We start from the raw sequence: 11,809 nt of genomic DNA, 5'->3' as shown, positions 1-11,809 counted from the left end.
TCAAATGGGAAGTTTCACCAACCACAACTTAGGGGTGAATACAGTTATTTTTCCTCTCATGCATTTTTTTAAATGTATAAATGGATTATTTTTAGTTCTTAACACTCATTTTCACAAAAATTTGAATTCAAAGTTTTCTCCCCATCTCTCCCCATGTCCCACCCCAGGACGCCATGCACGCCATCCACTCCTTCCTCCAGTTTGTCCTCCTTTCTATTACCCACCCTGATTCCATTGCCTTTATCCTCCATTTTTCTGTAGGGCAGAATAGATTTCTATTCTGCATTGCCTGTATAGATTAATTTCCATTTGTATGCTCAAACAATTTTTAAAGTTCATTTTTAAAGTTTTGAGTCCTATATTCTCTCCCTCCCTCCCCACTCACAGTCATGGGGAAAACAAGTAATTCAATATAGGTTATACAAATGTAACAATGCCAAGTACTTCCTTAATGTTTATGTTGTAAATGACTAACCACATTTCTCTCTGTCCTAACCAGCCCTTCATTTATTCCATTCTCTCCTTTGACTTGTCCTCCTACAGTAGTGTTTGCTTCTGATTATCCTTTTCCCCAATTTGCTGTTGCTTCTCTTATCTTCCCTCTCCTATCCTCTTCCCCCTTGTCTTCCTGCAGGATATAATAGATTCCCATATCCATTGGAGTGTGTGTTATTCCCTACTTGAACAAAATCCCATGAGAGTAAAGCTAAATTATTTCCTTTCATCTCCCCCTCCCTTACCCTCCATTGTAAAAGCCTTTTCTTCCCACTTTTATGTGAGGTGATTTGCTACATTTTTCCCCTCTCTTTCTCTTATTCCTAGTACATTCCATCCACCAGTAAATTTTATTTTTTTTAGGTATTCTCCCTTCATATTCAGATCACTCTCTGCTCTCTGTCTATGTATGTATATATGTATACATATGCACATACACCCATGTACATATATAAATACCTACACATATACAATATACAGATACATACATACCCATACCCAAATACATACATATGTGTGTATATATATATATGTATATATATATATATATACATATATATATGTAAGTATGTATTCCCTCTAACTACCCTAATACTGAAAAATTCCATGTAGGAATGTAAGCAGTTCAACTTTAATTAGTTGCTTAAGGCTTTTCTTTCCTGTTTACCTTTTCATACTTCTCTTCATTCTTGTATTTGAAAGCCAAGTTTTCTCTTCAACTCTGGTCTTTTCACCAAGAATCCTTTGAAGTCCTCTATTTCACTGAATGTCCATTTTTCCCCTGAAGCATTATACTCACTTTTGCTGAGTAGGTGATTCTTGGTTGTAATACTATCTCCTTTGACCTCTGAAACATCATATTCCAAGCCCTTTGATTCCTTAGTGTAGAAGCTGCTAAATTCTGTGATATCCTGATTGTATTTACACAATACTTGAATTGTTTTTTTCTGACTGCTTATTATATTTTCTCCTTGTCCTGGCAACTCTGGAATTTCACTATAATATTCTTAGGAATTTAATTTTTGGGATCTCTTTCAGGAGGTCATTAGTGAATTCCTTCTATTTATATTTTACCTTCTGGTTCTAGAATATCAGGGCAATTTTCCTTGATAATGTTTGAGAAGATGATGTCTAGGCTTTGTGTTCCATCATGGTTTTCAGGTAGACCAATAATTTTATAATTATCTTTTCTGGATCTAGTTTGTAGGTCTGTTCTTTCTCCAATGTGATATTTCACATTGCCTTCCATTTTTTCATTCTTTTGGCTTTGTTTTGTAATTCCTTGATTTCCTATAAAGTCATTAGCTTCCATCTGCTCCATTCTAATTTTTACAGAACTATTTTCTTCAGTGAGCTTTTGAACCTCCTTTTCCATTTGATCCATTCTGCTTTATAAAGCATTCTTCTCATTCCCATTTTGGGCCTTTTTTGCCATTTGGGTTACTCTATTTTTAAAGTTGTTATTTTCTTCATCATATCCTTGGATCTCCTTTAGCAAGTTGTTGACTTGCTTTTTATGATATTCCAGCATCACTCTCATTTCTCTTCCCAATTTTTCCTTCACCTCTCTTACTTGACTGTCAAAATCCTTTTTCAACTCTTTCATGGCATAAGACGATTGCATATTTTTGTTTGGAGGTTTTGAATGTAGAAGCCTGACTTTGATATCTTCGCCTGATGGTATGCATTTTTTCCTTACCCTAAAGAATGGAAGAAAATGCCTTTTCACCAAGAAAGTAACTTTCCATATTCCTATTTTTTCCCTTCTTGGGGCATTTTCCCAACCAGTTATTTGACTTTTGAGTCCCTTTTCAAGTGAAGGGTATACTCTAGAGACCTGTATGTTCTCAAATCCTCAATGGTGGCACAATCAAGGTAGAGGTGTTTACTCCTCTACTGTTCTTCACTCTTGTCTGTTAGGAACAGCAAGCACTCTGTTCTGCCCAGTATCTGAGAGTATGGTTCCCTCTCCACTTTCACCACCACCTCCACAACACCAAAGATCTTCTTCATCCCAGGACATCCACTCAGGGCTAAGATCCAAATCAGCCTCTTGATTCCCCCCAGGTCTTTTGGCTGAGGGCTCTAAAAGGGAATGCTGCTGCAGTGAATTCCACAGCTCTGGGGCCCGGTGTTGGGCCAGACCACCCCCCCCACTTACCCACATGAAAGTGCTTTCTCATTGACCTTTGAAGCTGTCTTTGGCATTTGTGGATTAAGAAATCTGGGAACCAGACCTGCTGCCCATGATTCTGCTCCCTGAAGTCTGCTCCAGTGCTGTCTGAGCCTTGAGGTGGCCAAGACTGGTCGGTGATCTGCTATGAACCTGGTGGGAAAAACCTTTCCTATCGGCCTTCCAGGCTGTCTTGGGCTGGAAATCTCTTTCACTCTGTCATTTTGTGGCTTCTGCTGCTCTAGAATTTATTTATAGTCATTTTTGACAGGTATTTCATGGGGTAGAGCTAGAGCAGGTTCACCCTTCTACTCTGCCATCTTGGCTTCACCTCCCCTTGTCATGGATTTTCAATGAGCAATTAAAGTTTACCAGGAATCAAATATTTAGAGAAATTTCACTTAATGTTCTTTAGTTCTTTTCCTATTCTTTTCAAGCTGGAGACTAGAACTCATTTCAAGATTACACATATACAGTAGTAAACTTTCAATGAACCAGTTTCATTGTTTGGGAACTTTACACACCAAAGAAACTCTTCATAAAATTGGATAAAGGACCAATATGTACAAAAATACTTATATAAGCTCCATTTTTGGTACTCAACAATTAGAAATTGAGAGGATGCACATCAATTGTGGATTGGCTGAACAAATTATGGTATGTGATTATGATGGAATATTATTATACTATAAGAAATGATGAGCAGAATGCTCTCAGAATAACCTGCAAAAACTTGAATGGGGAGAAGCAAAGTGAAATGTACTGGGTACAAAGTCACAGAGGTATTGTAAGATGATCAGTTGTGAATAATTTGGTTATTCTCAGCAAGCAATGCAGTGATCTATGACAAATATGAAGGAGTTGTGATCAAGAATGCTGTCCATCCCCACAGACAATTAATTGTGTCTGAATCATGAAAAGAGGAAGGAAACATGCTTTTTCTTTTATTTTTCTTGAACTTTTTTCTTATCTATGTTTTCTTTCACAACATGAATATGTTTTGCATGATTGCACATGTAATGATTGGTTATTGTCCTTTGTTCTTGAAGAGGATCAGAATGACATCACCATGATAAAGTGAAGTTTCAGTGTGTCTGACTGTGGCTGATGAGACCAATATATGTTCAGAATGCTTTACCACAGATTTGGCACAGGTACTCCATGTGACCATTTGAAGTGGATACTCCAAATCTGTGAATTCCATGTTTTCTTTGTGCTGTTTCAATTCTGCCTTGCTCATAGAGCACAATACCCTTTCTGATGTGGTCGCACCTTGCTGAGCAGTCTTGTGCCCGTGTCTCCCATGGTGCACAATTAAATCCAGAGTTTACACATATATAGTCTGTATGGAATTGCTTGCCTTATTAACGGGGAGGGAGGTAAGAAAGGAGGAAAGGAGAAAATTTGGAACTCAAAGTTTTAAAGATGAGAGATAAAATTACTTTTATAGAAAATTAGGAAAAAATAAAAATCTAAATAAACAGAAATTAAAACTGAATTGACAGTCATCTAAACTATTTTGTACTGGCTAAGAAATAGAGTAGTGGATCAGTGGACTAGATGACATACAGAACACACAATAATCAATTATTGTCACTATTTACCATTTAGAAAACCAAAGACTCCAGTTTCTGGGATAAGGACTCACTATTTGAGAAATCCTGCCGGTAAACGTGCAAAATAGTATTGCAGAAACTAGGCATAGACTAACATGTCATACTCTATACTAAGATAAGGTCAAAATGGGTAACTTGATTTAGACATAAGGGATCATACTATAAGCAAATTAGGAGGGCAAGAAGAGTACACCTGCCAGATCTATGGAGAAGGGAAGAAATTGTGACCAAATGAGAGAGAACATTATGAAATCCAAAATGGATAATTTGATTACATTAAACTAAAAAGGTTTTGCTCAAATAAAATCTTTGCAACCGATATCGCAAGGAAAGCAGAAAGCTGGGAAACAATATTTACCTCCATTGTTTCTGATAAAGGCCACATTTGTCAAATGTATAGGCTACTGTGCTAAATTTATAAGAATTCAAGTCTTTCCCCCAATTGATAAATTGTCAAAGAATATGCACACACAGTTTTGTGATCAAGAAATTTAAACTATCTATAATCACATGCAAAAGAAATGCTATAAATCACTATTGATTAGAGAAATGCAAATTAAAACAACGCTGAGGTACCATCTCACACCTAAAAAATTGTCTAATATGGCAAAAAAGTTAAATTCTAAGTGTTGGAGAAGATGTGGGAAATTTGGAACACCAATTCATTCTTGGTAGAGTTGAGAACTGATGCAACCATACTGAAGACCAACTTGGAACTATACACAAGAGGCTAAAAAACTGTGTGCATATGATCCAGTAATAGCACTTCTAAGTCTGTATCCAAAGGAAATCATGGAAATGGGACAGGGACCCACATGCACAAAAATATTTATGGCAGCTCTCTTTGTGCTAGCTACTGATGCACCCCTTGGTCCTCTCTCCCCTTTCAACCCAGTGAGACAAACTTTTCCTGTCTGATCAGCTGCTTCCTTGTTCCTAGGTCAATTCTGAGATTGTTTTGTAATGCTTTTTGTTTGTTTGTTTGGGAGTGCTTCAGGGGGTTCCTTCCTTACTCTGCCCTCATTGTACCTGAACAATATTTAAAGTTGGGGAGAGACCAAAATAGGTTTTAAGGGGGGCAGCAGAACTTACAGAATGAGAGGGAAGCAGGTGGAGGGAAGGAGCAGATGAGGTGGGGAGAGGGAAAGAACTTTAGAGGGGTACAGTCAGATGGGGGAAGGTTGCTCCCTCCCCCAGCCCCAGGCAGAAGAGCAGGGAAGCAGGAGGGGTGAAAGGGGCCTGAGGAAGAAGCTGTTTCTGTCCTGAGCTCACCAGGCACTTTTCTGGAGCACAGAGGGAAGGGCATGGGGGAGCAGGCCTGGGAGGGCTTTTTGTCTCACTTCCCCTTCTGGGTCTCTGTCACTGTGCACAGCACCACTATCCCACACCTGACAATAATAATCATCTTCATTCTCAGCCTGGAGACCAGAGATTGTCAATGTGGCTACATTTCCTGACTGGGAGCCAGAGAATCTGTCAGGGATCCCCAAGGGCCTGCTGGTAGTACCATAAATCACCAGTTTAGGTGCTTGGCCAGAAATGTGCTGGTATCAGTTGATAATCTTTTAACATAAACTTTAGATTTTGTGAAGGCCAGAGTTTGAATTAGGAAGAGCCTGGACCTAATAATTTCCCTTGCTATCTTAAGTAAACTCATAGAATGCCTTTTGTTAGCAAAGAAAATAGGGTTGACTTTGTAACTTCCTTAGGAGACCCTATTCCTGCCCTCTCAGTGATAAGAAAAAACACAGATATCCTGGTTTGTAATTTCAATTGCAACTTTGCTAAAGGTATCCTTTCCTTGCTAAGCAATTTCAAGGACCTGTTTAGGACAGGATGCCTGTCATCAGAGTGGTGGGATTTTTTCCTTATCATATGTCACAGAGACATATACTACAGAGAGGAAATTTACACAGCTTATAATCATAAATCCCACTGACACTCTTTGTTAAATGTCTTTTCATACTAAATTTATAATTTGTTCAACTAAGTGAATTCCTTTTTCAAGGCAGATAGTATTTAAGAGAGACTATTTCTGTACCAGGCAGTCAGATTAACCTCTGATACCGTAGCACTATGACTGCTACCTTTAAGAGGGAATTAATTAATAAGTCACACATGCCTTTAGTCTGTTGTCTTTTCTTTAACCAAGTTTTCAGGTTAACACAGTATATATTTTTACTGCTAAGTCCATTCCCAGCACAGGCGATGGAGGCCATCTCTCCCAGGCTCTTGGACACTGAAGGAGGTTGGGTCAGCACATAGCAGGCTCCAGAATCTGCAAGGGAAGGAAATAAGACATTGTGCAGAGGCAGGGTCTTCTCTCCCCCAAGGGGATGCTGACCCCTCAAGCACTTTCAAGATGAGCACTGGGCAGGACTAGATCTGTGCTCACTGAGGCACTGTGGGACCTGATCCACAGGGAGGAGACCCAGGGCAGCCTCACCTGTGCAGACAGTCAGGAGGGAGAACAGCAGAGTAATCCAAGCCATGGTAAAAGTTGAGCCCAGTGCTCTGTGTGCTGAGGCTCCCCAGATGGGGCTGGGCTCCCCCAGGGCTGTCTTCAGATCAGCCCAGGCCCTGAAGGGAGGAGGTCTCCACATGGAAATCTGCTCCTGCTCTGGACACCTGAAAGAGTGGCCTCAGGTGATGACTGACTGACCCTATGGGCTGCTGAAACTGAGAGGGGCAGGTCCTTCTTCTATCAGGGGAGGGTCATCATGGGCCCTGAGGTCATTTCTTCCTCTAAGATTCTGGGATTCTAAGAGTCAAGTTCATTCCTCCCCAGGCCTGTGTCTGATGCTCCAAGACCTTGTCACTGTAACTGAACTGCTCCTGGACCTTCCCTATACCCTGAAGTCTTCTGCCCATGGATCCTCTCTCCCCCATTGGTGAGTTCCCCCAGGCCCTGCTTGGAATCAGCCAGACTTCATCACTTCCAACTGTGCCTGGGACTCTGGAGGATTCAGACACATAGGGAATGGGGCTTTCTCTGCCCCATCACTGGGGGCCCCTTTCAGTGACGTCTTCTCCATTAGGACGTGAGCTCCATCTGGGCAGGGACTGTCTGTTTATCTCCCATAGAATCTCCAGCACTTAGCACAGGGCCTGGTGCACAGGATGGTATTGAAAATTGCTTGTTGCCTTGCCTGGCCTCCAATCCAGAACTGCTTCAGGACCATCCAAAGGATCAATTATAACAGTGAGGGAACCCACCTTCTGCCCCTACTTACCCATGAGTCTTGCTGCTCAGGCCTCACAAGAGGTTGCAGAGGAAGGAAGCCAGGCACATGCTTGCTCTGAGTCTCAGTTCTCCCTTATTAAAATGAGAGTGACCTTTTTCACAACGGGTTTGCCGGCAGAACACAGGTGTTGGGAAAACCATCGATAAACTTCCACAAAAATGGGCAAGGAAAAGACTCACATTAACACTGTTGTCACTGGACATGTAGACTCTGGCAAGTCCACCACTACTGGTCACCTCATCTACAAATGTCATGGAATTGATAAGAGAACTATTGAGAAGTTCTAGAAGGAGGCTGCTGAGATGGGAAAAGACTTCTTTAAATATGCCTGTGTCTTGGATAAACTGAAGGCTGAACATGAGTGTGGTATCACTACTGATATCTACCTGTGGAAATTTGAGACCAGCAAATACAACCTGATCATTATTGATGCTCCAGGACATAGAGATTTCATCAAGAACGTTATTTCAGGCACATCTCAGGTGGACTGTGCTGTCCTGATTGTGGCTGCTGGTGTTGGTGAATTTGAGGCTGGCATTTCTAAGAATGGGCAGACCCGTGACCATGCCTTTCTGGAATAACTAATTGTTGGTGCAAACAAAATGGATTCCCCCGACCCCCCTACATCCAGAAGAGACACGTGGAAATTGTCAAGGAAGTCAGCACCTATATTAAGAAAAGTGGCTACAACCCTGATACAGCAGCTTTTGTGCCAATTTCAGGTTGGAATGGTGACAACATGCTGGAGCCTAGCTCTAATATGCCCTGGTTCAAGGGATGGAAAGTCACTCTCAAGGATGGCAATGCTAATGGAACTACACTGCTTGAAGCTTTGGTTTGCATTCTGCCACTTGACAAGCCCCTTCGTCTACCTCTCCAAGATGTCTACAAGATTGGCTCTATTGGTGCTGTACCTGTTGGCCACATAGAAACTGGTGCTCTAAAACCAGGCATGGTGGACACCTTTGCTCCAGTCATTGTTACAGCTGAAGTAAAGTCTGTCGAAATACACCATGAAGCTTGGAGTGAGGCTCTGCCAGGGGATAATGTTGGTTTCAATGTCAAGAACGTGTCAGTCAAAGATGTCTGTTGTGGTAATGTGGCTGGTGATAGCAAGAATGACCTTCCTATGGAAGCAGCTGGTTTCACTGCACAGGTTATTATCCTGAACCATCCAGCCCAAATCAGTGCTGGCTATTCACCTGTTCTGGATTGTCACACTGCTCATGTTGCTTGAGAGTTTGCTGAACTGAAGGAGAAGACTGATCAGCGTTCTGGTAAGAAGCTGGAAGATGGCCCTAAATTCCTGTAATCTGGACATGCTGATTTCATTGACATGGTTCCAGGCAAGCCCATGTGTGTGGAGAGTCTCTCTGATTCTCCTCCTCTGGGTCGTTTTGCTGTTCATGATATGAGGCAGACTGTTGTAGCTGGTGTCATCAAGGCAGTTGACAAGAAGGCTGCTGGAGCTGGCAAGGTCACAAAATCTGCCCAGAAGGTCCAGAAGGCGAAATGCATATTCTGTACAACAACTGCCACCCCAGTCTTAATCAGGGGTGGAAGAAAGGTCTCAGAACTGTTTGTCTCAATTGGCCATTTCAGTTTAATAGTAAAAGATGGGTTAATGATTACAATGCATTGTAAAAGCTTCAGGAGGAAAGGAATGCTTTTGTGGACCATTTGTTTCGTGGCAGTTTTAAGTTATCAGTTTTCAAAATCAGTAATTTTTAAATGGAAACAACTTGGCCAAAAATCTGTCAAAGAGTTTTGAGACCATTAAAGCACTGTAATGCGAATAAAAAATAAAAAAAAAATGTGAGTGATGCCTCTTCCAGCTTTTTCACTTACCTAACAAAGAGCGTCTCAATATTTTGAGCAAATTCCCCAGAGAATGAGAACCTCAGGAAGTCAGAGGTGGGTGAGGTTTAAGGAAATAAATTTTATTGATTTGTTTGTTTATTCAAATTTAGTAATTAAATAGTCAAGAGCATCGGAGATCTGCAGGTGAGCACTTTCTCAGTGTTCTGGGTATCCTCTCACTCTGTCTTATCCCCGGGCTTCTGGGGATGATGCTTTAGGTCAGGTGGGGAATAGGAGTTCTCTCTGTGCCCCTAGAGACTCATCATCTGAAGCAGGGAGACCACCTAGACTGCAAACCTATCAAATATATTGAGCCTCAGAAGGTGTGGGGATGGCCTTCCAGCCACAATTTGTTCTGGGGCTCTGTCCCCCTGAGATCCTCCTCCCTGAGCCAATCTCCCTTTTCCGTCCTGAAGCAGGGAAGGATGGATATGTATGTGAATGGAGACGGAACTCCACACATAGGTTATACTTGATCTTGTAAGCAAGTGTGGATTTTGGACACTGTTCTTTGACTGAGAAGGAAAAAAGAAGGGAACTGTGATCCTCTCCCAGCTTTGTTCTCTGTTGCCCTTTTCCTTTGTCCTTTTTTTTCCTTCCCAACCACATCTCATTCTGAAACTCAGCCCTCCTGACATTATCCCCACTGTGCTAGGCCTCACTTTTCTACCCATCCTGCACCTTGGTGGTGCAGCGGTAAGCACTTGGAACTTGGGACAAGAAGCCCTGCTTTCAGTTCTTGTCTCTGAAGTTTGTGATCTCTGTGACCCTGAGCAAGTCAACCTAACCTGTCTGGGTCTCTGTTTTCATGTATGTGTAAAATGGGAACATAATAGCCCCTACTTCCCAGGGCAGGTAGTGAGGTCTAAATGACCTACCACCTGTCATTGTGTTGCAGATCACATAGTGCCCATTAAATACACCATGCTGGCTGTCCCTCTGGGCCTGGGCCCACTCCCACACTCAGGCAGATCAACAGATCTAGTAATAGAGGGAGATATGAAGAGGGGGAGTGGTGGGGACATGGAAGGGGCATTTTCTAGGGGTTCTTTCTCCAACCTCCTTTTCTGCCTGAGGCCTTTCTTCATCTCCCCCAACCTCAGCTGAGAAGGCTCCTCCTCCCCCAACACCCTAGCATTTCTCTGTGTTGTCCTTCCCCATGCAGGAGCATCTGAGTTCCTCCCATGAAAGGGAGGGGCATGAGAACAGAGACGGCTGCTGTTTGTTACTGTGCCCCCTGCACCTGGCACAGTGCCTGGCACAGGGTAATGCTGAGCAGTGGCTCGTCATTGGACTTTTCTGAACATTTTTAGTAGCTGAGAATGTTGTTCACACTCTGGGGCCTAAGGGAATTCTGAAGTGTCCCTTAAAAAGGTGAGGCATTGGGAGGGGCAGTTCTGCATGTGCCCCCAGCTCAGGGGAGGGGCTGGGAAGGCAGCACCAGCTGAGCCTCCCTCAGGGCACAGGGCAGGAGTCTAGGAGCCACAGGAGACATTTCCAGCCCATCTCAGACCCAAACTCATCCCATTGTCTCCCTCTGGTGGTCACAGGGACAATAGCCTTCCAAGAGAAGGTCAGGAGGAAGGTCCTGTTTTTATTTACTTTCTCCTTTGGAATGGGGGCTCCATGGAAACAGGAACTGTCATTTTTTTGGCTTGAATTTATGTTCCCAGATGTTAGCCCAGTGCCTGAGGCAGAGTCTGCACCTCATAAATGCTTGGCACCTTGTCATTTTAAAGGAATAGTGCCCCTGGGACCTGAACACACCAGCCCATGTGTGAACATGCCCAGTGCACTGGGCACCCAGGGACTTTGTTGCGGTGGGCCTGCTGGGGAACGACAGTGGCACCTTGGGTTAAGCAGGAAGCAAATCCACAGAAGGAGGAAAGATCAGTGTAAAGAAAACCATAGAAGAGGAATCATCTTCAGGAAGTACACTGGCTGAGCTATCCAGTTGAAGTTCAGGAGAATGGAAGGAGCAGAGAACAAACATGGTGGTGAACCACAGGAACTTGAAGTATCAAAGAAATAGACCAAAACAAGAAGAAAATGGCCCATAGAAACAAATATTTAGAGAAGCTCTTTTTGTCACGGCTAAGAATTGGAAATCAAAGGATGCCCATCAGTGGGGGAATGGCTACACAAGATGTGGCCTATGATTGTGATGGAATATTATTGTGCTCTAAGAAATGAAAAGTGGGATGATTTCTGAAAAACCTGGAAAGACATGAACTGATGTAAAGTGAAGGGTAAAAGCTTTTGAGACTTGAGAAATGTAGGTACTGAGTCTGTGTCTTTTCTTTCATGATGGCATATAAAACATGTGTTTGTCATTTCTGCCCTTTTACATTGTCAACCTGAAAGTTTGGTTAAAAGAAGTAAACAGACTAGGTGGTATATCAGTTCATGTTCTTTATTCT

At 42.5% G+C, this 11,809-nt stretch overlaps 1 pseudogene; it reads left to right on the top strand.

Moving 5' to 3' along the window:
• Window positions 1-7,626: 7,626 nt before the first annotated feature.
• Window positions 7,627-9,306, top strand: LOC140498044 (elongation factor 1-alpha 1 pseudogene; annotated as a pseudogene).
• Window positions 9,307-11,809: the final 2,503 nt, after the last annotated feature.

Source organism: Notamacropus eugenii, chromosome 4 (genome assembly GCF_028372415.1).
Source record: "Notamacropus eugenii isolate mMacEug1 chromosome 4, mMacEug1.pri_v2, whole genome shotgun sequence".
NCBI lineage: Eukaryota > Metazoa > Chordata > Mammalia > Diprotodontia > Macropodidae > Notamacropus > Notamacropus eugenii.
Note: the sequence above shows the minus strand (reverse complement) of the source record. Positions and strands in the feature narration are given on the sequence as shown.